This window comes from Suncus etruscus, chromosome 8 (assembly GCF_024139225.1).
Source record: "Suncus etruscus isolate mSunEtr1 chromosome 8, mSunEtr1.pri.cur, whole genome shotgun sequence".
In the NCBI taxonomy this organism is placed as follows: domain Eukaryota; kingdom Metazoa; phylum Chordata; class Mammalia; order Eulipotyphla; family Soricidae; genus Suncus; species Suncus etruscus.
In genome coordinates, this window is record NC_064855.1 from 9,277,557 (window position 1) to 9,305,098 (window position 27,542).

Genomic DNA, 27,542 nt, shown 5'->3' on the forward strand with positions numbered 1-27,542 from the left:
AAGTGATGGATAACCGTGAGTTCTGGGTCCTGAGAGAATGTAGCCTGGAAGCCCAGTCCGGACACTTTCTTGTGGCCTAGGGCACACACTTTCTTGGAGTCCTAATCTTCAGGGTCCTTATTGCTAGAATTAGGAAAATAATGTCTGTACATTCATCACAGACTTACTTTAAAAGCTAAATATGTTGACATAGGAAAATGGCTGTTGCCAAGTCTGACCTACTTGTTTATTAATGGAAATGGAATGTTTGAAAAATGGAGCAGAGTTGACTTTGCGACGGCATGACCAACCAGGCCATTTTCTCACATAGCAACTAAAATAAAAAATCAATCTGTGTCTCTCCTGTCACTTTCTCTTCCTCACCCAACTTTCCCTACATTCTACCTTGTTCACATATTGTTGAAGTAAGTTTTTCCAGATTTGTGACCTTCAGTAATGTCAACACCACGTGGAAACATTAATCCCTTAGCCAGAAAAGGCCTGTGTGGAACCATTTTCCATTCAGGCAGGTAGTTATGAATACATGGCGGTGCTCCTATGAGTTCTTGTGCTGGTTAAAAGTTTTTTTCTCTTTAATCCTGGTTAAAAGTTTTAATCTGTGTGGCCTGATCTTTCCTTACCCTCCTACTCAGTTACAGATTTTTCCCAGGAAGCTTATATTCAGGACTCCAACCAGACATGTTCAAATCATCAAGTAAATCTAATGTTTATCATGTACTTGCTGAATACATGGAAATTTTAATTCATGGAATGAGATTTTTCCCTACCAGTTTGTCCTACTTCTTGTTGGTGTAGCTCTGTAAAGGTATACTTTGGTCAGGGCTAGCTGTAAGGATGACCTGGGCAGGCCTTTGTCATCTAGTTCACTGGGACTTTATATAAATGGATCAGTGGAAGCAATGGGGTTCATCTGTACCATGTTAGGATTTAAAAGCTCTTTTGAAGTTCTACCATGAATCTGAGACAGCTGTACTCATCTTTAAATAGATAGAAAGATGGTGTTTCCAAAGACAAAATAACAATGAAAAAAATAAAAACAAAAAGAAACACCATTTGGGAAACATAGGAGGTTATTTTAATTTGTTTTAGAATTAAATTCAATTCTACATAGACAGTGCTGTTGAAAGTGTAAATGTCTGACTTAGAAAACATTTAGAATTAAGCATGGTATTTTTTTTCAACACATTCAAGCATTGCAAAGACTCATCAGATCTTTTGTTTGTTTGTATCTCCCTGATTATTAATGATGTAGAGACTTTTTTTCATGTGTCTTTTGCCATTTGTAATTCTTCCTTGAGGAAGTTCTATTCACCTATTCTACCCATTTTTGATGGAGATCTTTTGATCCTATGAATCAAGAAATGGATGAGAAACTCTGTTCTATGCACAGACAAGGTCATGTCTAGTAAGGATGGGTCACAAAGCAGGTGGAAGTATCCAGAGAGACCAAGCCACTATCTGGGCAGAGCTGAGGCCAATGACTCCATATTGACACCAAAAGAAACCCTTGGGTAGAGGTTATCTCTTATTGCTTTTATTGGAAGGCATTGTAGTTGTGTCTTCGAACACAAGAGTGATGAAAAGTTCTTTTCTGAAAGAAAACCAACATTAATCTTGAGTTCTACTCATTTGTCTTTCATCCTTCAAAAGCTTTGTGAATCTGGGGCTTACACATGGGGGCTATTATTTCACTGTATTTTTTCAGTAAAATTCAAAGTTTATGAATGGTTTCTTCATTGTACACTGGACAATTACCAATGTTACAGTGATGTGAAGAAAAGATTATAATTTTTATAAGGGGAAGAGTACAGTTGACTTATGAGGCTGAACTTTAGTGGCAGCCACTGTGTTGTACTTCTAGCTTCTTTATGTGGGGTTGTGGCATCTCTGGACCCTGCCGACAGGCATTGCTCAAGTTGACTATTGTGAACTACTCAAGTGACAGATCACCTATGTATCTCTTCTCTGTGCTGCTTCTAGTGAGAAATCATGGCTACCATTTTCTTTCATGGGGAACCCCGTTGGCTTCAGGTTTGCAGGGCTGAGGCGAGATCCACATTTCCCAGTCTGGTAACCTTTTCTTCCTCTTTTTCCTGCCTCTTGCTCTTCTTTAATGAAAACCGATTCATTGCCCTGCCCTCTGTGGTAATATTCATCGCAAGCAAACATCATTACGGATGTGAGGACTGTCCCTTAATTAAGAACTAAAAGGCTTCATTTCCTAAAACCAAAGCATGTGGCAGGTTTATTGATCTGGTCTGTGTCGCCAGCTGAACACATTAGCAGAGGTTATTGATTACTCTGGCGGTAATGAGCTCGGGTTCCTTGTCAGGTGAGGGACACATTTCAGGGGAGCATTTTTCCGAAATGGGCTGAGAGGAAAGTACAAGTCCATGATGATCTATGAGTCAGTAGACTTTTAAAGCTTTATGGCCAATGAATCATTCTTTAAAAATATAACAGCCATCATTAAAAAGGTTATTTTCTAGTCATTATCTTTTTATAATTTTTTTTCTGAATGCTAATGATGCCCTGATGAATAGATGCTAAGCCCAAACAAGAACAGCATTGAAGAAATGTGATCAGATCTGCTTGACTCTGGTCTTTATCAGTTCTCAAGGCACCATCATCTTTAACTCCCGATGACCCAGCGAGGAGACTTAACTAGTACTGTTTCCTCATGATCACAAGTCCTGGTCTCCATCCAGTGTTTGAATAATAGTTGGAAAAAAAAAGAATATTGAATAGATGACCATGAAGAGCTGAAAATCTAGCCATAAATGTGTATAACATTTCTTTAGAATTATGTTAGTAACTTCTTTAGGGGAAATAATTTTTTTAAGATAGCTAAAGTAGTTTCATCCTATGATTTCTATGTGGGATTCTTTCTTTTTTTTTTTTTAATTGGTTAGCAGGTGCCACACCCAGCACTACTTAAGTTGCTCATAGTCAATGTTCGGATGTCACTAGTAGTGCTTGGGGGCCATTATGTGGTGAGAACTGACAAGGCTCTGTGAGCTGCATTCAATGCAGGTCAAGTGTCCTACCTATACTATTTATCTGGCCTGAAATTATCTCAGTTCATTTTGGGATAAGTCTGTCAATAGTACAGTAAAAGATTTGTTAACACATACAAGCAATAGTTAGACTTTTACAGTCGTTACAGTTACTTTTTGGTAAGTCACTAGAAATTCTGAGTTTTGAATATGCTGTTTTCTGTTTTCTCAAAGGGCCTGAGGGGAAAGGCTGTTGAAAGGGAGAGAAGGACCTCTAGGAGAGCTTTGTACTCAGTAAGAAATATGGCAGATGAGAGTGCAGAGAGAGGTGGTGACTTGGAGCCTGGAATTTTCAAGTTGGTTTTGAAATTTGAGGAGAATGCATTATTTTATTTCAAACCTACAGAAATTTTATGATTTGCAGAGACATTTTTCTATATTCACTGAGTATGTTTCAAGGCCTTCTGGATCTATTGCCAGACAAAGTAAAGCTTCAGCATCCCCTCTTCCTACTACTATGACACCAATGTGGTCCCCAACACTATCATCAGGGGCAAAAGTACTCCGGCGTGCCTCAGATAGAGAGAGCAAAACATTCACTGCAGAAGCAATCACAGTTGCCAGATTCTCTACTGATCTTTGAGTAGAGTCAAATGTAGCATCAAAGTTGGAGAGCACCAGGAATTGGGGAATACGAGATTAACTGCAAGGGTCAAAAGCCAAGTGGATTGGCAGAGCCGCCCAATTTCAGTGTCAACTCACCCAGGTTTGAAGAAATATTTCCTTTGAAACTGCTTATTCGGCTTCTTTACATGGCCTTTGCTATTGATTAGTTGTCACATGAATTGACAAACTTTTGCCTGCAGTGTTGGTTCCTGAATGGATCATTGTTTATGAAGCAGGAGCAGTAGCAACTGCCAGCCTGGTGGCTCAACAGGATCCCTTGCTGCTGGGAAATCTGTCCCTCAGCTTTGTGAGTCCATCTGCTCATCCCTCCCTCCCCATGTCCTCAGCAGATGTAGTCCAGTTCTTGAAAGCCTAAACTTAGAAATGAAGGCAAGAGCTTTCACACAATCTTTGAGAAGGTAATGGCTGAATGACAGGAATTCTACCTAGAAAAGTTGCTCTTTTAGGAATTCAACCCCATAATCTTCTACCATAGCCTCTCTTTTTCCTTTAACTAAAATCTGTTTGTCAATGGACTTTCCCTAGCTGTGAACTGCCAACTTAGGGCAGTTGGGTCAAGTCTAAATAAGTCCTAGGGGAAAATTCTAAAGGGAGCCTATCTGTTGGTCTGAAGAAGACTGCTGGCTTACCTGCCAGACTGATGCTACAGAGAGAGTCTACCTCCCTGCTTGACTAACTGTCTGCTTAGCAGAGTTCCTGCTGCTGCTGTTGCTCCTGTGCCCCAGGGTTGTGTTGTGTCTCCTTTGCTCTCTCTGGATCTCTGTGTGTCTCTTGCTCCAGACTCTCTCTCTCATTAAATGTTTAGATGTGGATAACCCTGCCTCTGACCTTTTTACCCAGGGATTGCTTAACCCCAACATTTTTGGGGGGTTGGCTCAGCCTCCAGACAGCTCTGAGGGCCTAGAAAGGACCAATTATAGCTCACACCCTTCTTGATGCCAGCAATGGGCAATGCATGTCTGAGACTCTAAGTTTAGAGTCCACAGACTGTGAGACCAGTTAGCTCAATAAAAGGTAACAAATATAATTCAGTGGCGGTAGACTAAGGCATTCCAGAAAACAAAAAAACATGGGTGGATTATTACTACTAAGCTAAGGAACAATGTCAGAGCAGTTTGTAAAGGCATTGCAGCTGCTGAAAGAAAGCCTATCTGGTGAACAGAGGTGTTTTTATCATCCACAGAGACAGATCAGAGGTGCCTTTTTTTGCTCCCCCCAGGTGTGCAGAGTCAAGAATAAATTTCTCACCACAAAACCTTAGCCCAGCATATTCTTTTCAAAGTGGCTGCTTTCACATTTGTGCCCTGTGCTTTTCTGTGTTTAGGGGCACACACATACACACACACACACACACACACACACACTCACACACTCACACTCACACACTTTCTAGTTCTGTTTGTCCTATTTGCTCATCTTGGAGTGTCCTCTGTGTTAGTTGTCAAAGTCACTCCCAGGGTTTAGTGGCCCCAATCCAGGAGCCTCACTGACTCGCTGGATAACAATAAAGCTCCTTGCATGCTCCTCTCCTCACCCACCTTTCCCGGCCTCATCACATCCTATCTCCCATTATAATTTAAATCCAGCATCTGTTCTCTTCCCTGCATTGAATTTTCTGCCAGCAATGGTTTGAAAACAGACTTTTTTTTTCTCTGTCACACTGACACAACCTCAGCTGGTTTGATGGTCACATACTATTGGTTTTGAGAATTGGTTGTTTTCTTTGTCTTTCTACTTGGAAGTGGACTCTTCTGGATAAATGTGTTTAGTTAGAAAAAATATTTCCCTTGAGTAAAATGGAAAGAGCACCGTAGAATGTTCTTTGTACCCAAGTCTGAAAGAGATTCTTTCGCTAGCCATTTGTAAAAAAAAAAAAAAAAAAAAAAGCCAATTGTTCAAGGTCTCCCTTCTCAGACCCTCTCAGCATATACATACAGCTGTATGGACTTACCTATAACAGACCAGGTGAGGACCCTTGTAATGTCTCCCCTTCTCCTTTGTGTTTCTTCTCCATGCCCAGGATTAGCTTTTTTGTCTCAGCTGATTTTGATCCTGCTTCTTCCAGATATGACCTTCTTCCTTCTGGATGAGACTCAGGTAAACTACAGATGATCTGGGTTCAAATCTTGCAGTTTAACTCTTAACTGCCCTGCATTATTTTCTAAGATTTTGTCCAGTATGGTATCCATAGCTACCTCAAAGTTCTGTGAGAAGTTAATGGGAATTTATGTAGAGCATTTAACAGACTGACTAGTACAGAATAAAATGTCATAACTAAAAGTTTCCATTAATGACAGTATTTGTGACAATTTCATGCAGATTTTCTAGGAAATCAGTATTTGGAAATGAACTTGGGTAGATTAAATGTGGCAGTTTTAAGCTCTTGTAATTACATAGCAGGAGGACAACTTAAGCTCAGCAGCTATGGAAAAAACATACTAATTTCAACCAAAGAAGTAATTTGATAAAAGGAATTAATATGTGGAATCATTTTCAAAATTCAAGAAATCACCCTAATTAGAATCTTGTTACACTGGAGCTATATACTCATTCTTGTCATAAAGTTCCATTGAGTAACATTTCGTTACATTTTGGCAGTATTGTATTTTATAGCTAAGAAAACACCTACCTTACCAGCTAACGACAAGACAAAACCAGAAGACGTGGCACCCTTTGGTAGGTCCAAAAAGCCAAGATCGTGATTTACAGATGACTGGCTGCTAGAACCACGACCAGACTGTATACATCTTGGGACCAATAAAAAAAAAGGCCCTAGTCTAGGGCTTGAGCTAAGACCTGCACAATAAGCATGATCCCCAATTCCAAAGGTCCGGTAGAGACAATTGTAATGGAAAGGGGCGTCTGGAAGCACAAAGAAAGATGCTATTCTAGATGCCATCCTAGGTTCAGTGCAAAGACCAAGACCACCAACCACAGAAGATGGATTAAAATGGCACTGAGGTAACAGAACCTCTAGATTCACAAAGACTGACTTCACCATAAGTCCCACCTCAGGATCTATACAGATACTGAGACCTCTAAACACAGAGCTCTGATTGTATCACCCTGGACAGAGCAGAAGTCTTCCACACACCAAAAAAAAAAAAAAAAAAAAACCACCACCGGGAGAGTAATGATCCTGAGCAAAGAGCTGATCCCATGACACTATACTCCAAGGACGGAGAAACCCCATATCGCATAGGGCAAGTGAATTCCTTTTAGAATGACCCCAATATTTACTGTGCCAGGGCAGGAGGGAAAAATACAAAAAACACAAAACCTTGGACATTTTATATATATATATATATATATATATATATATCTTACCTTCATTTATTATCGTTATTATTATTTTTATTTACCTAGCTATTTTGGTCGATTGCTCTGTTTGGATGTGATTATTGAAATTGTTGTCCCCAATTATTCTTATTTTTTTTTCTCTCTTCCTTTCTCTTCTTTCGTTTTGTGCTACGCCATGTTTCTTATTTCAAGACCACGGCGTATTTTTTTTTGGTTTTTTTTGTTTGTTTTTTTTGTTTTTTTAATCTGTTTTTTTTTTTTTTTGTGGTGCCTATCGATATAACTGGAGTCCTCACTGGATATTTGACACTTCATTTGGTACTGGTGGAGTGTTTCACCTTCTTGTTCTCATTCACTTCCCAAATTGATGATGAGAACCTCTAGAAGGATTCTGCCCATTTTCGGGGTATTAGACCCTTACCCCAGTTTATTTACTTTCTCTTTTTCAGGCAAAACCATGCAACTTGAACTAGCTAGCCCTGCCCCCACTTACAGGGGGAAATAAGGGAGGCACCAAGACCAAACTGATGCAAGACTACTAAGTAGTTGGTTAGATACAGAGGGGACCACATATTCTAGCCGCCCTGAGGGTGAGGGAAGAGGAAATGGGAGGTAGGACAAAAACGGAGGGGTAGGGAAGACAATTTGGGGATGGGAAGCCCCCCTGATTTTATGTAAATATGTACCTAAAATATTATTGTCAACAATATGTAAGCCACTATGATCAAAATAAAAATTATATTAAAAATAAAAACACCTACCAAGAAAGATAATAAGACTAGTAATCAGAATCATATGGGCATTTAAATATGAATAATCTGAATTTAAATCTTTGAATATTTTCTGATTTATATTGCCCTTGCTAAGCCTCACTTTACCTTTACAAATCATAATAGTACTACTAAAAACCATAGAAGAAAAATTTTTTACACATATACAAATACACACTAATGAAGTTTGATGTCTGCATTAAAACTATCTTGTTTTTTGTCTTCCAGAAGTGGTCTATTAAATAACATGTCAATTATGTGTTATTTCATAGACCTTAATGACTATAGTATATGAGCTTTAAAAATAAATCTTTCATTTTTTTTAGTGGTTATGTATGGATTTTGCAGGGTAATATACCAATTTAGTACTCTGAAAAAATGAGTAAAAGTTATCTATCAACTGTTTTTTTTTTGTTTTTTGTTTTTTGTTTTTGGTTTTTGGGCCACACCCGGTAATGCTCAGGGGTTACTCCTGGCTATGCGCTCAGAAGTTGCTCCTGGCTTGGGGGACCATATGGGTCACCGGGGGAATCGAACCGCAGTCTGTCCAAGGCTAGCGCAGGCAAGGCAGGCACCTTACCTCTAGCACCACCGCCCGGCCCCTATCAACTGGTTTTATAAAAGAAATAGCATGTATGATCTAATGATATACTTTTAAGGTGCCATCTTATACTTATGTGTTGTTGTTAACCTGTTGCTGTTCTTTCCACAACTATTTGATTCTATTCTAATTGTCACCCAATCGAAGTCTGGTCTTGTCTAGCAGATAATTCCAAACTGTTCAGTTGTTCATGGCTTTCTTTATGAGGTCACGTCTCTCAAGTCAGTGTTTTATTAGATCAAGAGGGAAGATTATCCTCTTTCAGATGACTTCAGATAACAAAACTCTGACACAAGAGTGAGTGCTGTTTCCTTCCAATTTGTGTGTGTGTGTGTGTGTGTGAGAGAGAGAGAGAGAGAGAGAGAGAGAGAGAGAGAGAGAGAGTGTATGTGTGAAGGGGAAGTGTTCTTGTCATATCACAAGGAAGTGGCTCTTTCTCTCCCACTTGCATTCTCCAATTGATTGTATGTCAACGTGAGGACATGGGAATCTGTTTCTTGTTTCTTGCTAGATTTGCACAAGGAGAGAAGAAGGTGACACCTACATCCATCCAGTAACATACTTTTTCCTTCCCTATAATAATTCATCTGAAATTCTTTTCACTCTCATATCTATTGGTCTCGACATTCTTTGTGACTATTTTGCAGGCATCTATAAATTTCTGAGTTGAAGAAAGGTTAAGTACAGATGAAAAGAAACTTGCTATAGAAGAAATTTTAGCTACTTGTATCTGACAGAAGGGCAGGACAAGACAAATGAACCAAAACACATGCTTTTTTTTGAATTTTAAAGTCAAAAGATAACTAGGAGAGTCAAATACTTCTTATTTTTATGAAGTTTGAAGAAATAATATAGGCAAAGCAGAGATAATTTTTCTGTTTATAAAACATGCATTGATTTATTTCATATAAACTTTAGCTCTGACTTCCCTTGAGTGTTTTCCATTAGCTATTCTTATATATTGAAGAAGTTCTCATTTGCATCAAATGACTCGACCAAATATTTCATCTTCATCATATGTCATGCACTCATATATTATTAAATTGAAATAAAGGGATGTTTATGAAAAATCAAAATCCATGAACTATTGCAACATAGAACTATATGAATTATTCTGTCAATCTATTAACAAAGGGTAAAATCTTAGATTTTAAAAGATACTGTTTTCTCCTTAAAACAATCAGGCATGATCATGTTAAGATTAGATAAAGATCAAGTATTTATATGAAAACACAAGAATGACCAAAAAACAGGTTTTAAGATGGTGATTATGTTGATGAGAAGCAAGAGCCTGGATTGGGTAAGAGAGTTTAAGGCTAAGTGTGGGCTATTGTAGATTCTGTTTTCAGATAATGTCTGGATGTCCAGGTGTTGCCAATGGCCAAAGCAAAAATGTAGGCTAACTATAAAATAAAACACAAAGATACATGATTGGATAAATAAATGGGAAAGAATAAATCTAGCACTTGTGCAAAATTTTAGTCATCTATATAACTATTTCTGTATCCAAGAAGTTACTTAAGTCCCTGGCCCCCCATCTCGAGTATTGGGTGTGCTTGCTAATGTGTAGACCCAAAGGATTACGCGTGAAGGATGAAGTAAGGACAGAAGTACAACTACCAGGCACCCATTTATGAAAAAATCTCTTTTAATCACATGTCATTTGTTCAACCTAACTTTTTGTCTTCCACAATATGTGGCATGTTTAAATTTCACCAGTTTTATGTGATGTCTTATTCATAGAATATGAAAACACCTTAATATTTTCTATAATTGCAACTCTATATACATATACATATATATCTTCTCCTAAGAATTGCCTCCAAAATATTTATTTACAATAATTTATTTATATATATTTATATTTAATTATATATATAATTAAATAAATAATAATTTAATTCAAAATTGTTCTCTCCTTACTCAAGTAAGGACCCTTGAAATCAGATGTTGGAAAACCAAAGAGTAAAATCAACCACTGCAGTTTGAGGGTATTTTTATTCACTTGCTATTTTGCTGTCTTCTCATCCTCATCTCAGATCTACATTGGATAGACAGAACAAAGAACAACGATCAACTGAGACTGAGAAGTTTGTTCTTGATGTCACTTTTTAAATAAAATTTAGTATTCTGTGAGTGTATTCAAATAGAAGATACGCCAAAGGGACTAAATTCTCCAAGGGGAAAGGTTATCTGCACACATATTCATCATCCGCACAGCCAGCAACCAGAAAATACTGCTGCAAACATTCCCTGTAACCCTAGACAGCTGTAACTCTGAATGGGCCTGTGAGAAGTCATGTGTGGCCATCTGTTCTGTACAGCCCTGACATTCCAACACCTACTTGTACCGCCACAAGTCAATTAAGGATATTTATTTTCAACAGGGAGTATGGAAATAGAGGCAAAATAACACCCAATTCCCTACTTTGATGACCCATCTGGGGAATAGATAGGGAAGATGAGGACAGGATTTCTACCTTCTTGTGAGGGGCACCTTGGAGGAATCAATGTAGCCAACATCTCACAGGATATTCCTCACTGAACAGAAGATTCAAACTTCACCTGGGTGTCTGAGAAACCACCAGTTCTAGTTCCATTTCATGACTGAGGGAGCACTGGAAACACGGGCAGATTTCTAATCTAAATTAACGGCTTGCCAATGGACTTCTTGGGTCATCTAAATCAGTGTTTATACTTGAAGTACATCTGGAGCATAGAAAAGTGGTTTGCTGCCTGTCTTGGTTTGAAGATCTCAAAATATTTCAACCTGTGAGGGAACCACCCAGGACTGCTGAAAGTAGAGTGAAGACAGTGAATGACTTGAGACACTATGACAGTTGCTTTAGGCTGAAAGAAATCAACACAGGAGAGACAAAAGCCTCAGGGAAATTAGCCTAGAGCCTTTGGAAAGGCCAAAAAAAAGAAAAAATACCCTAATTAACAAAGACAGTTTTTACTGCATCAAGACTGTGAGATGCTGCCACATATTTATGAAGCAGGAATGTTAAAATTGAGAAAATGAGATCACTGAGATACCCCCAAATGTCCAGAAAGATCATTGTGTTAATATTCAAACTAATTGTTGACTTTGATTTCCTAAGAAATTAGCAACGGAGTTGTTGCTGAAGAAACAATAATTGTGCCCCATTGGCAACATCCCAAAATACTCAGAGCTTGTGTGCTGGTCTTCATGGCCCACCAAAGTCATGACTGGAGATAGTGGAGGACATCCAGGGTAGTCTAGAGGGACAGTCCAGCCATTCTTTTATCTGTCTGGAATTTTCCTTAAAACCTAACAAAGGTAAGGCTCTAACCTTGACAGAATTTAGGAGTTCAAGTACCCAAGTTGTTATTGATGTTATTCTCCAGAAGGAAAGTTTCCAGATAGTTTCTTAATATGACATTTACACTAGGATGGCTGCAGTTCTTTCTTGTGCCATCCACGGACATGTCTGACACATGCAATTCATGTCTTGCAGAAAGACCAGGAGGAGGTCAGCTGTTGATTTCTGGGGCACGGGTAGTTGGTAGCCAGAAGGCTGGACACCCCCAAACTGTGCTCTGCTCCCACAGAGAGGCGACATTAGCCAGTACCTGTTTTGTATCACTCTAACAAGTGAGGAGGAAGTGGAGGAAAAATCGCCCTGTGTGTGTGTGGCCTTGCCTAAAAGAGTCTTTGCATTTTATGAGGAAGTTGAATCAAAAGGGTTAGCATTTTCCTTTCAGTCACAAAATAGTCTTTGTGAGAAAATAATTATTTCTCCCCATGACTGAATATAATGGGATTTTCATGTCAGAAAAAAATCACAGGGACTGTGGAGCATAATTTCTTTTATTCAGTAATATAATAATGTTATGTCCATAAGAAACAATTTTCATTTCAGATGAGCACAAAAAATGGTGGGGCTGGCAAGTACAGTATGGGCTGGCAAGTACAGTAGATAAAGGGCATTACTTACCAACAGCTAGTCTGGGTTAGATCTCTAGAGCCCCATACAATCCCTCAAACCTCACCAGCAGTGATTCCAGAGCACAGAGCCAAGAATAAGCCTGGAACACAGGTAGGAGTGTATTGAAAATCCCCCCAAATACTTTCAAATTTACTTTATAAAATTTTACACAAATATAAATATGTTTTAAAATTCTATGTTGGTTCTTAATTTAATTAAACTTGTGTTTATAATAAATATATAGGTGCCATTTTATATAGTACATCAAACATGTTTTCCTCTGAGGTCTAATTTTTATCACCAATAAAGCTCAAGAATTATTTTCTCGTATATTTGAACTTTTAAAGCTATCATTTGGTTTTAAAATGATATCTTCATATTAGGTTTGAAATCTTATTTATTTAAATTGTTTCTAACCTATTTTAAACAAATAACCCCTTTGAAAAGTAGCCACCATTTGGGTCATTGCTAATGGGTAAGAGTTATTAATTTACTCTTCGTGTCATTGAATCTTTATCATCTGCACTTTGTTATGTGTATGTAGCTCTTCTTAGTACTAAAAGGGTCATTTAAATTTTCTTCACAGATTTTTTGCACAGATTGTAGAGGTTTGATCACCAGTAAGTCTATTCAAATAAGGGCAGCACATCATGTTCTCTACATTATGAAATCATCTGTTCCTCTTACTGCCCAGCAGGCTGCAGCTCTGACCTCCTCCACACTTCCCCATGTGTGAAAAGGCTGTGAGCCCACTGAGTTGGCACACAGGGCCTGAGTAGTGGAGTGGAGTCTGGTTGCATTTTTCTGGATGTGGGCAGAACTTGGGAACCCTAAAGGAACCCTCTCGGCAGACTCCCTCCCCTCCAAAACCCCTCCCCTCATACCTATTCCAATCTCTGTGCTTTATTGTCCCCATACTTGTCTATCATGGCCGTGTCTCCACACTGCACTTCTCTGTCCTTCTCTGTCACTTCCACTCAACCCTTCTTAGAACTGAGGATCTTTTATTTTTTTTATGATTAATTTTTATTTTGACCATATTGGCTTATGTATCTTTCACAGTAGTATTTTATGTACATATTAACATTGAATCAGGGGAATTCCCATCACCAAATTTGTCCTCCCTCCACCCCCGTTCTCTTCCTGCAATCCATATCCCCCACCATCACCCCCCGGGGTGCTAGAGTAAGTGGTCCCCTCTGTGTCTAGCTTACTACTAGTGATCATATATCTGTTTGGTCCTGGTACCCTCCCTTGTTTCTCCCTCTATTTGAGACCAGAGCTAGACAAAAACTGAGGATCTTAACATGGGAGCCACTTAACTGGGGAGATAAAAAAAAGGATGAAGTTCTGTACAGTTAATGTACATAGACTTTCATATCGTGACAATATTAGGCTGTCTCTTTTTGGGAAGCAACTCTTCTCCCTTGGTGCTTTGAAGCCCTGACATGACAAGGATTTTGAGGGCAACTCTAGCGACTCTCAGGATGGCCCCAAGCTTTACTCAGGCATGTTCTAGGGACCATGTAGTACCATGGTTACACATGTGTCAGCCCCATGCAAGGTAAACACAAGCCTGTACTGTCTCTCCAGCCCAGCTTATTGATTTGCTTAAGGGGACACAGCCCTCTAAAATAATCTTTGTTTTTCTATATAGTAGATCTATATAGTTATATATATGTAATCATATTAGTGATTACAATGACTGTTTTTCAACTATTTTAAATTTAAATAATTGTATCAATGACTATAATTATGTAAGTTATATTATCCGGTTATATATGATTGTGTCATTTTAAAATAGATGCTCTCTTCCACAGCATCTTTATCTTTCTTCTTCACCATTGCTGAGGATTGCCCTGGGCTCCCTTCTGAGCATGCCCTGCATGTTCAGAATGATACACCATAGCATCCTCATTTTTGATGGCACAGGAAAAGAAGACTTCAAAAGTTCTGGGCTGGATCTCTGAGCCCCGGGTGCTCTAAAGAGATGCTCATTAAGACTTGACCTTCCCTTCAGAATTCTGTTTCTCATATTATTGTGGCTGCTGTGATTATCCTGGTCCTATATTTGCAATCTCTGGGAAATAACCTTTCTGTTTTACTCTTTCAATTCCACATAGAATTTCTTCCTCCCTTCCCCGAGTAATAGCACATGGCTTGTTTTCACCTTTTCCTACACTCTAATTCCTCTTGAAGTACTGCCCCCAAAATACATTTTCTTAATGTGCTATCATTTGCTTTCCACTTACAGAAAATGTCTTGTACATACTAATCATCCCATTGAAATCTCTGACTTGCGTGTCTGTCATTAAGAAAATCCTCATTTTGATCCATATTTTTGTTCTCAAAGTCACCTTTCCAGTGTTCTCATCCTCAACCCTCTTTCCACAAAAACAACAACAATAAGAACACCTGTTCCTTAAATTACAGCAAGCAACAATCCTGTTCTACTCTTGGGCTGAAATTACCACTCTCAACTTTTTTTAAATTCGTGCTTTTAAAATTCATCCTCTAATTTTGTACTATCTGAGAAACATCTCTGATTTTCCTCTCCATGTTTCTGGAATTTATTACTGAAAGTCAAGTTAAAAATAAAACCAGTGTTGTTGTTTTCTTTGCAGGCATTTAGCACGTTTAGAAGGCATAAAACGTGGGAGATACCTCTCCTTCCGGGTGCCTGCTGAGAGTGTTTGTGTGTGTGTGTGTGTGTGTGTGTGTGTGTGTGTGTGTGTTGTTTGTGGCCTCAGATAGGAGGGTTGTGCTTTGACTCCAGGCTTTCCAGCACAGAGCCCTCAGGCAGGTTCCAGACACCAAGGTTTTTTATTTTAAATATAAATTTGGATACACATAAAAACGAAAGTAAAAAATATAAGAAATTAACTCTTAAAACACATTAGTAAGTAAGATGCCAGATAAAAATGCAGGTTATTCCCCCCAGAAGTAGTACAGAAGGTCAGGAAGGTTCATCTTGCAGCGAACTGCCAATGCCAATTCTTTCCTGATTCCAGGGTCCTCAACACCACTGGATATAGCTCTGATTGGTTGAGAATCAGCGGGAGGGTTCCCTTGGTTCCCCTGAGTGTCATCTGGGTGACCTATCCTCTCCAAAGTAAAATAACCCTACAGAAGGACAAGCTTGACCTGTCTGACTTTATGGATTAAAAATCGGTGAGTGGTCACAACGGGGAGATAAGGATCATGGGACCAAGATTACTGGAAGAGAATGGGTCCTGTTTCCAGGATTTTAAGAGTGCTTTGCTGAATATCACTGAGGCAGGTGAGAAATTAATTGATGAGATAGGAACAAAACCCAGGTAGCCAATTAGGGTGCACATTGAGAAACAGGGGGAAGAAGAAGGGGTCACTGAAGCAGGAAAATTGGGAGATGAGGACTCATGAGGAAGCCAGAGAGATGCTACTCTTAGAATGTGGAGGGCAAGAGGAACCACAGAGGAGTTTGGGGGTTTTAAGCTGTATTTGGAAAACTGGGAAGATGGGAAGGGCCATGATGCATTGAAAGGAGTCATGAAGTCAGACTTGGTGCCATGCTAACTTCTTTTGTCTTGTACAGGCTCATAATAATGAGAAGGAAGAAAGTCCTCGATTGGCTAGTGATTAGGCTCCGGCTCAGACTTGTTTTTAGAGAGACTACTGGCTGACAAATCTCACCCAAGATCAATTGCTTATGTATTCCAAGAAAATGATTTAGGAGCATGAACATAACTGAAATGAACCCCCCCCCTTATGAAACTTCCTACAGGTCAGCAGTCAGTGTTTTTGGAGGGAAATGTCTTATGCCATGTATGTAAGTTCTTCGAGATGAGAATTGCTAAGTGTGGCTGAAGATCCAGGTTCCTTTCTATAAGTGTCTGTCATAAGCTGAGCCTTGACTGGTTCAATGAATTTTCCACTGGTCACTAAATCCAAACTCTTTCTATCCAAAGTAGGAGATGTCTTTGAGACCAGAAAACTAACAGAAATATGCTTTATATTAGCAACGTTTCTAACATATAAGTGCCTTATTTTTAATTTTTATTGAAATAATTGTGAATTACAAGTCCTTCATAGTTGGATTTCAGGCATACAGTAACAGTGAATTAGGGCCATTCCCACCACCAGTCTAACACATAATTCCTGTGTTGAACAAAAGATTCATAACTCAGAGAAAGAATTCAATCTGAAAATAATTATAAAGCTGCCCCCCTTTTTAACCAAGGAGATCATGCCCCAACATTAATACCAAGTCAACCTTTGAGACAGCTCTACACAGTAGTAACAGATAAGTAGCATCAAGGTGTTGAGCAGTCTCCAGGTTCATTTCAAAGCTTATGCTTTTGCTCTCAAATCACAGTCAGCTTTTCCAGCCTTCACATCAACCCTGTAAGCCACACAGTTCACATCAGAATTCTGTTCCTTCTGATTAGGAGAGGAAGGGAATTCTGTCAGCGAAATCAATAGATTACCCATGGGAAAAAAATAGAAAATTGTAAATAACAGCAGCAATTTTCTATGATTGGTGAAATGCCGTGGCAAAGCAAGTATGAATCTCTGCAGGGCTGGGGAATTCAATTTTCAACGTATACATCTTCATTCTGTGGATAATTTCAAGGTTTTTAGGCCAAAGAAAAAGCAAGATCATGTTTTTACAACTTTTCTGGATCAATTTAAGTTCCATAGTAAAACTAACCACAGTAATAACTATGTTTGATCATTCTCCCTATCCTGACTCTTTCATAAAATCATAGAACTAATATGCCTGGAGAACTTAGACTAACGGCAGACATATATTAAGCTGCATACTCAACAGTCATAAATAAATACCCTCAGTTAATTGCAGGATTGTAACTTCTAGGTAATTGAACAGGACAAATGAGTGAATCAAGAGAAGAACTTTCAATGTTTGATTTAATTGGTAGTGGAACAAAATAATTGGGCTATTAACTAGAATAAACTAGAATATTTTGGCTTTGAAAAATCAGGAGATGATTGAAGCAAAGAAATATTCTGAGTAAATAGAGTATGAGTTGGAATTAACCCCACTGTCAACATAATCAATGTCCTCATAGAAAGCAGAATCAGTCTTACTAGCAATCCTTGGGGAAATGTTAGGAATTAAAGGAGTAAGCCAAGAATTACTGGTGATAAAAGCAAATCTGTGATACAGTTTTTTAAAAAGCAATATAAATGGAAGTCTAAGGCACAAAAGGAAAAAAAAAAGATTATATAGGTGAAATGAATTTGCTCTGCTCCACAAAACAAAAGTATTTGGATATTTAAGGAATTGACATTAGTAGTTAATATTTTTAATATCTTTCTAGTGCATCATTTTTATGTGTTCAAAAGTACCAAGCTCCAAAATCATTTAAACTGCACAAAATTAGGACTTAAAATTCAGTATGTGTCAAACTAGTCACATAGGGCTTTTAAAAAGAAATGGAAATGTCAAGACCATAAATTAGCTCTTTCTTCGGTGGAAGTTTTGACTAATGTAAGAACTTGATATGGACAACAGAGACCTTGGTGGCAACTGACCTCATTACCTCATCCTTGTATCTCCTTAGGTCTGATGGTGTCACCAGAATACAAGTATTGACTGAAATATCCTATTATTCAATCATATGAAGATATGTATACACACTTTTGCAAATGCATCTTTATATACTTGCATGACCTGTTCTTGTATTTTTAATTAGAAATCTCTTTAATCTACTTGAAATTAATAACTTTCCTTTTATTGAATACAACTTCAGCTCCCTGTAAATCCTAGCTATCCTATACTTCTTTTTATTTAATTGGCACACCTACTTTATTTTACCTCAGCTTTTACTGACCTTTGGATGAGTCTAGGCAAAGAATGTCTCTGCCTGAATATTCAGCTTTAATTCTTGAACATAAAATTGCAAACTTGCACAGGTAGGTGAGGGGACTTGAAGGTAGAGGGAAGAGGAAATGTGTTTCTAAATAGTCTAGAATCCCTAGGTGGCAAAAGATTGTCCAGATAATGAGCCAACCATCCTTTATAAGGAAAGAGAAACCCAGATAATTAGACAGAGGTAAACTTCATTATTATGATAATATTTTAGAGCATATTGGAAAGAATGATATGAAATTAACTCTGAATTATATCACCAGTGTTACTCAACCAGGGTCTTATGACCTAAGTTATTATAGGAGGCTACGGTGAAAACTATACATGGGTGACTAGCCAGGGCACAGGACTAGAGGTGAGACAGGAGTTGGAAGGGACACAAGAAGAAAACTATATTGAAAGGGGACTATGACTGAAATAAGCCTGAGAAAGGACAATGTGGACCATTTGTTATAGAGAATGATAGCTTAAACATACTGTATATTTATGTATAATTCTATTTGCATCTCTTATCTCTACTACAGTTCATGCTTCAGGTTTTCTGAAGCAGTGATCAATGCCATATTAAGAGTTGGTGGGAATAGATGGAAGATAGTTTAAACTAGCAGAAAAATATGGCAGAAACATAAACATGGACCTCTTTCCAAGAGGGAATCATCTTCCCTAGGCCAGAAATACAAAAGATGCATCCCTGGCATTCCTCTCCCTAGGGAGGGGACCAGTGTTGGGGCCACACTGCATAGTTTATTATATGACCTTCCTGTAGTCATGACTGAGAATGACTCTCAGACACGTGAACTGATTTAGGTTTAGAATGAGAGTGTTCCTCATGCTGTGCTGAGTGTGGTTGCTTGGACACAGCAACCTTCTGAGTCCTGGTCATGCTTTTTGGTATTAGAGTGTGGAAAGTGACTTAACTTTGCTTGTCTCATTCTCAATAATTTTGCAAGCACTAATCAATGGTTTTCTCACTTAGTCTTGTTTTCCATGATTTTAGTTTTTTTAAATAGTATCCTTATTTAAACACCGTGATTACAAACGTGATTGTAGTTAGATTTCAATCATATAAAGAACCCCCATTCACTAGTGCAACATTCCCACCACCAATGCCCCCCATTCCCTGCTCACCCACTCCTTGCTTGTATTCCAGACAGCAATTCTATTTCTCTTACTCATTAACATTGTCATGGTAGTTGTAATTCTTTCTTTTGTTTCTTTTGGTCTCCCATTAAACTTCCATGAAAAAGTCTGCCAGCTCAAAACTCACGTTAGAAATCTTATAAATGATGGTCACTTTAAGATTGAAGAAAATGTCAAGGATTCTTCATAGTTGAAATTGTTCTGTCTCAGTAGTGCAATAGAGAAAATAATACCTGCAAGGCATCCAGCCTTTCTTGAATGGTCCTAGATGTCCTGGTATATAAGATCGCACTCAGCTATTCAACTGAAACAAAGTCATTTCCCCATCTTCCTCTTTCCCTTAAACCTCTTCCTTTGATATCTAAGAGCTCACCTGAATGGGTATTTTCTCTCTATCTCTCTCTCTACTGCTCTCTGTCTCTCTGTCTCTCCCCTGCCCCCTCCTGGTGAATTGGGACTGGTTAAGTAAAGAAAAAGTGGTTTTGGCTTGGCACACTCAGAAAGACCATAGGGAGAGAAGTAAACTGTTTCCATGGTTCTTTCTTCACTGGCTTAGTTTATTAATCCATCATAGCTACCCTACCTGATTCTTTAGACCTGTCTACCTGGCATTAGAAATATGGGGTGATTTCACAATGAGGGGTTTATTTTACAACAGGTGCCTTAACCATGGACTATTGCCCACAACTGGTTGCCCACAACTTTTGAGAGACCCTCAGCTCTAGGACATTTTCTGATCCATGATTGCTGCAAGCCATTTTTTTTTCAGACTCCACAAGATCATGTTGTTAGCTGAAGCTGTGATCCAGAATTTATTCTCCCCTCAAACTATTTCAAAAGACTTAAAGGGGAGAGGTAAACCTCTATGTATATTTCTTAGGCATATTTCCTCAATATGTATTCTTTATTGTATATAAATTATGTAAATGTAGTTTCCCTCCTCTTTGTATTAGTTAAAAAGAATTCATAGTATGTAGCATAGATAATATTCTTTCAATTTTTGTGGTTTTGATAGAACTAGGTTATATTGAATGTTTGGTTTGTTACTTTTTCCCTTAAGCACCAATATTATCCTGTGGCACTTTTCTTTTTGCATGGTCACATTAAATCTTGGAATTTTAGGTACAAAGAGTAGTTGCCATGCATTTTACAATGAAGTCTTCTGCCTTGAACATTTGCATAGTGTCTTGACTTAGGCTTCAGTCACTCAGACATGGGCTGATCACTTTTGAACCTTGGGTCCTGTATTTGGTTCCAGCATAGTTTTCTGAACCTACATTAGGAATTGACATTTCACCTGGACAGGAACTAGAACTACCTTGGCACCAATTAGCCCCAGGGATGACTTGTAAATCAGCAACAACTTGCTTTCAAGGTGAATTTCTCTGCCTCACCACCTAACAGTGAGATTAATAGCGAGAAGACATTTCATGACACCCTGACTTCGACATAATATGTGCAAACACCAATATCTTTAATTACGGAAACCTGACTGTGACAATCTAGTTTAAGGAGATCCTTTCCTGGGACCATAAAGAAAGACTTTGGAGTTAGACAAATTAGAATGCTTGGAGCCTATAGATGGTCTTATGGCAGAATGTTTCTTAGATAAGAACACCCAGTTTTTAGGCCAAAGGTTTTTCTTTCTATTTTCCCAACTTTTGCATTGTGTCTATGGCAAAAAACTGCTACCTCTTTTTTATCATTTTGATAGGGGCATCCGCCTTTTTTTCTATAACCTTGGGACACATATTACTTTGTTTTACTTCATATCTTTGATTCTATATAAAGTTGAGAAGTAGGATATGTTGGTATAACTGGTCTGCACCCTATTTAGTATAATTCTTTTTGTTGGTTCTTGGCAGTCAATGGATGGAATCACCTTTGGATTGAAGCATCCTTCTGATTGGTCTCTTACCCTGTTCTCCATTCCAGGGTGTGGCCTGGTGCCTCCCAATAAATACCTCAGTTTCAGGAGTTGGTGGATCACAGGGGAGAAGGGTTTCAGGCTGTTAAGATCAGTTATTACTCATTTATAGTGGATGAACTCAGCTTTGTTATGGAAAGATATGGTACAACTGTACCAAGGTGAAAGCCAGAAACTATGGTAGATGAAGCACCACCTTGTTTTTCCTAAATTGAAAGAGAAGTTTTCATATGAACTCACAATTATACTTGTCAAAACAGAGACATATTTCTGCACAGCAAGATGTGACAAGTGGCTACCAATTGATTAATCTCTTTCCCACATGAAAGTTTTCATTGCATTCTAATTATTACCCTAGTGTCTGTCCTTCCTTAGCTACTTGTTGGGTGGATCTAGTGAAAAATAATATGCTTTCCACCCTAGAGTCCAGGAGCATGCTTGCACCTAATGTGTTGTGTTGTATTATGGACACTATGAGCTCTGAATTGGAAAGGAAAAGGGCTGAGATTTCATTATTGTATCCTTTTTCCTAAAGTGTTGGGTATACTCTCCCTGAACAGAAAATGGTGAACATGAATATTGGCATATTCTGAGACTGGATTTCTAGAAAAGACTTGCGGTACCATACCTATTCTTCGCAGTTTTTATGTTCAATATTCAGTTACTTGTCTTTAGGACAGAATATAAGCTCATATCTTTAATATAAATATGGCCATGGGACTTTCTGGACATACCCATCAGCTTTTTCAATGCTACATGATCTCTGTGTCATGAATAAATGTACTATAATAGGTTTTCTCTTAGATATAAATATGAGATAGTACTTTTTTTTTTTAACTGAAATCTCTTTTTCTACCTGATTTTTGGGCCATAATATGCATGAAAGACAAGGAGTTTTTCTTTGCAGAGATGAAGGCACATAGGAGAAGGGAACAATCTGGAATGCACCTCAGGACCCATGGTGATGTTGGACTAAGTCAATTTTGTGTTACTCGCTTCTAGACTGTATATGAAGTTAATAAATAATCCTTTTTTCTGAAGCATCATTAATTTTTGTTTCCTTCAGTCATTTTTATTGAGGTTGCATGTTTCCATGCAGTTCTTTAAAACTTGCAATGATAAATCACTACCACTTGCATGTCAGTTACCCTCCACCACTGTCCAAAAGCCCCCACTGTCCCACCCCAACCTGACTATGCAGACTCAGCTCACTGTTCTGTTGACATTATCTCCAGGTTGTTTTATTGGAAATTGTCTGTTCCCTTTCTTTGTTTATATATACAAACAAGATCCTCTAGTATTTGCCTTTTTCCTTCTGACTCATTTCACATAATTCTCTTCAATTCCTTCCAGGTTACAGTAATCTGCCTGAGCTGATCTTTGTCCAAAGCCAATGATCCCCTTGTTTCTGTAGGGCCCAGTTCCATCAACCAAGCAGCTCTTAGTGGGCTCTTGGGTTATGAACAGATTAAGGCTATTCTTCACAGTGCCACCATGAGCATTGCAAGGCATCTCCTTGCTGATGAATCTTTGTTTTAGTGATTATAAGGTCAAAATTCCAGAGTCAGGGCAAGTAGAGAGCAGGAAGCAAACTGGTGACATTGGTGCAGGAGCCATGGTAAAGGGAGTTGGACATTCTATGACTGAAACTCAATCCTGGACAACTTTGTAACTGTGTATCTCATGGTGAGTCAATTTAAGTCCACATTTGACTGAGGGTCCATGTTTCTTAGCACTCAACTATACTTATTTTCTCAGTTCTTGGGCATGATGGCCATCCTTATGGTGTGAGGTGGCATCTCATTGTATTTTTTATTCTGGTTCCTCCTGGGAAGAATTGAGAGCTCTTATGTTTAGGTATTTGGCTTTATCCAGTGGTGTGGGTGAGTGCTCATGCTTCTGACCTGTGTCTGCATCTGTGTAGATGGCAGGGTGGTGGTGAGGTCTCAATTCTCACTGGCCAGGGTGGTACTGAGGGGATCTTATTCTTCATCCCCTCCTGGAACAGAACCATACGTGGGAGTTAGATGTGCCCAGATCTCTGCATCAGTGGCCTGTTCCTACTCTCTGTCCCTCCTTCCTAAGCCCGGCTTGGGACTCTGAGTGGATCTATCTCAACAGGTTCACTTGCACTCAGCATACCCCATCATGCTAGTTGCTGGGGCTGAGTTCTGACTGCTTGCTCCTCTGTTTATCTGTCTAAAAGTATTAAGTAGGACTTAGCCCAACACAAAAAACAAAGCCTTAGGCTTACTCCCTGCCTTTGCTCTACATTAAGTGGAGCTTCTGCTCAGAAAATGTATAGGATACCCCATTCAGTCCTGTAAAAGCAGAAATGAGTGGATTTCAGGCCTGTATCCAGAGAGCAGAAGAGGTAGGAAGAGCCATTGAGTGGGTATCTCTGAAAATACTCATACTTTTAGGGAACTGGCATTGTTTTTAGATTATAGTTTTTAAGAATTGGACATGACTCCTGGCCTCTGGATTTTGATAACACTGAAGTTGTTAGCAAAGAAAATGGGAAAGAGAAGGAAAGGGTCTGGCAGGGTGGGAGGGTATCATAAAGACAAACAGATGATAAAGAAGTTAGGGTTGAAGGTGTGAGGAAGAAAAAGATGGAAGGAAGGGAATGAAGGAAAGAATGAAAAGAAGAAAAAGGAAAGCTGCCTCAATAGTAGTTATTTACAATGCTATGGGCTTCCATACACAGATGTAAACTATAATACAAAAGAAAGTATTTAAATTTTAATATATTTCGTGTTGGGTATTATACCTGGCAATGTTCTGCAATTGTTTCTGGTATGTTCTGTGTCACTACTGGTGGTGCTGGGGGCCAGATGGTTTGATGGCTCCAACCCTGGTTTCCCACATGCTTCCTAGCCCTCAGATGTTCCTCAGGATGGTCACTGCTGCCCATCTTTTGGCAAGTGAAAAAGATTTGTGTGAGATTATATACAGAAAGGAGAAAAATATGAAAATATGCATAGATCTAAACCCATCTCTAAAAGAAATACTTCTGAATAAAGGAGGGTTAGGAAAAAGTGACAGAAATGAGAATCACACAAATAAATCTTTCTGTTATGTGGATTCAATTAACTGATAAAAATATTTTGCATAATTGCAGACTAAAGATTAAATTATAAAAATTGCAACTAGAGTGATAGCACAGAAGGTAAGGCATTTGCCTTGTATGCAGCCAGCCCAGGTTGATCATCCCATCAAGGCTACCAGGAGTGATTTCTTTTTCCTTTTTTCTTTTTTTTTTTTAAATAACATTTTATATAACTCAAAACAGTGCTTATGTTAAAATTCACACAAAGTTACTAGAGAGCATATTATTTTCCAAAAATGTCCTAGATTAATTTTATATTGTTATTTTTCTATATTCAGTTTTCTAAAGATGTATGCCAATCAATGGTAAAATGCAGAAATTATGTGATATTTCGTTATCTTTGGTTAAACTCTGCTCATTATTTTGTCTCCTCACAGTATTAACTCTGATATCTATTATGTGCAGGATCTTCTGTCTCTGGGATGTTAGGAAAACATTAAGGCTGGATCTGTATGAGTCAAGTACTTCCAAAGGACAATCAGTTACTCAGCCCTCACACCCACTGCATTTGCATTGTCTATTTACCCAGCCAGGCTGGGTAATCTGTTGGTGACTTGCCATCAGGGGCATTGAGAACTCCTCTCAGCAGGGGTTGGGGAGAGGTGAAAATTAAGGCAATCCATCTCCACAGAAAATCAAGTGGCCTTGGTGGGTCTTCAATGGCCATCGCGACAACTCTTCCATGGGTCACAAAGTGAATCCTATTGGTGGGTTGATTGCTGCTGTTGTGAAGGGACTTCCCCCAACTTAAAAAGGGCAGTTGGGTTGGACAAAAAAAGGGAAGGGCACACCACCCATGACACTAGATAGGATTTATTCGCTGTCAAATGTTGGTTGCCATGTAGACACAGCCCAAGTGAACTGAAGCAGGATTCAAATACTGAGTACATTTATGACTATTTTCATACATTCCTTTACAAGGTTCCTAACAGAAAATCAGTCTCACTACCACCTATTGTTATTGGCTATTTTATTCAACATCAGAAGGTGAGCCAGTTCTTCAGTCCTCTCGTTCAAGGTAAAAAACAAAACAAGTCAAACTTAAAGCCTTTAGAGTGGAAGGGGGAGGAAGTTGGAGTATGTCAAGAGACTTTTGAAATTTTTAACATGTGTTAGGGGAAAGTGAATATTCTGTTCTTCTATTGATTTATGTAAACATCCCCACAGTCTACCTGTTTGGTTTGGAGGGAGACTGAGAGCCTGCAGTTACATCTTAGAGGGATACCAGAGGGATGAGAAAGACTTCAAAGCATGCCCATTTCTCTTACAGAACAAGAACAGAACTCTAAGATTAAGAAAAGGTATTAAGGAAACCATTAAAACAGTGTCCACAAACTGAAAATATTTTGGTCAGAGGCATATTTTACTGTGATAAGGAGCCAGCTGACTCTCTAAAATGCTCTAAATGCTGGGGTTGGAACCCAGAATACTGCTTGCAAGGCAAGTGCCCTGCCCACTGTCCTATAGCTCTGGTCCCAGATATTTATTCTCAAGACATGATTGTGCTTCTGAAGCTACAGGGTGATTTTCTATCCTCTAGAAAGCAGGGGAATTTTCACTTGTCTTGAAATCCTCTTGGACATTTGCAAGAGTCTAGACCAAATTCCATGGCCTGTTCCAGTCAGCAGGTCTGTGTGCAAGAGTCAGGCACCATCTTTCTTTAGGGCATTATGTGTGACCACTAGTGGGGAGAAACTAAGGCAAAGAGAAAGAGAAAGCCTCAAGTGAGGGGCAAAAGTGAGTCTCCCTATGCTGGTCCCTTCTTTCTAGACACAAAAAGGGTGAACTTATAATGGAGGTCCCCTTGTTCCCACTCAAGCTTTCTTGAGAAGGAATGCATTGCCATGTGGGCAGGAGTGGCTGTGTGGACTGCTCAGTCCCTGCTTACTTCTAAATTTCAATCACTTAGGCTTCAGTTTCAACAACAACAAAAAAAATCCTCCAAATGGACACTCAAAAGTAAGTGTATGGAAGTTAGGTTGGCAATCTTCCATTGCTGAATGCTGTGTCATTTACCTACCACACACACATACACACACACAATCACAGACAATCCTGTGTCATTTACATATTACCTACAAAAAAATAAAAAAGGTTTCTGGGTGCAGGCAGGCAAAATTATGCCAGACAGTAACTGGAACTGAAGTCCTCCTAACCTATATGAAGAAAAATTCAACTGTTTCTATAATCTCTACATTTTTATATTATGCCTGTAGGTTATTAAATCTGCAACATTTTACACAGGCTTTATGACTCCCCTGTGTGATTGAACTAATTGTCTAGGTATCTGGTAAGACATATTCAGCCTGGGTTGAATTGTTTTCTTGAGCATGTGAACCCCAAAACAGGTAGGTGGCTGGATCATTTTTAAGGACTCCAGGAGTGATTTCTGAGTGCAAAGCCATTAATAAACCCTTAGCACCACTGGGTGTGACCCTGAAACCAAAATAAACAACCAAATAAATAAATTAATAATGCAAATAGCCAAGTCTAAAAGAAAAATATTATCAAAATAGGTGTAAAAATATATAAGATAAAATAACTTTAGATAAGATAAATGAATCAAGAGAATGCCTAACATAACCAAGAAAATCATTATTTAAATTTTCCCCCTTTGGGCCACACCCATCTGTGTTCAAGGGTTTATTCCTGGTTTTGATTAAGATTCACTCCAGCATGGTTTAGGGGACAATATGCGGTGTCAAGGATCAAATCTAGGCCAACTCTGTGCAAGGCAACAGCTTTACCCTTGTCTCCCAGCTCTAACTTCAAGTCTTTGAAAGAAGATTTTCTCTGGAGGGTTAGATGTAATCATTTATAATCACTAAAAATGCCACCACGTGCTAAAAACTTAACCAAGGAATCTGTTGATCATCAGAACTCTGGTGTTTTTAGTTCCTGACTATTAAAGATGAACTGAAGAATGTTCTAAATATTTACATGTCATATCTAGTTAGAAACCAAACATTATCAGAGATCGACTTGGGGTGCTCCCCAATGTGAGATTGGGGAGAAAATTGCTAAATAGAATACTAAAGCCTCTGAAGCATTTCCTCAGGGTAAATAGTTAATGAAGGCACATCTGAGCCAGAAAATCTATGAGCAAGCAGTAAGAAAGATGGGAGCCTACTGACTGGCCAGTATTGTTCCAATGACCTGGCTGCAGAGCTGAGAGTAAAGTAGG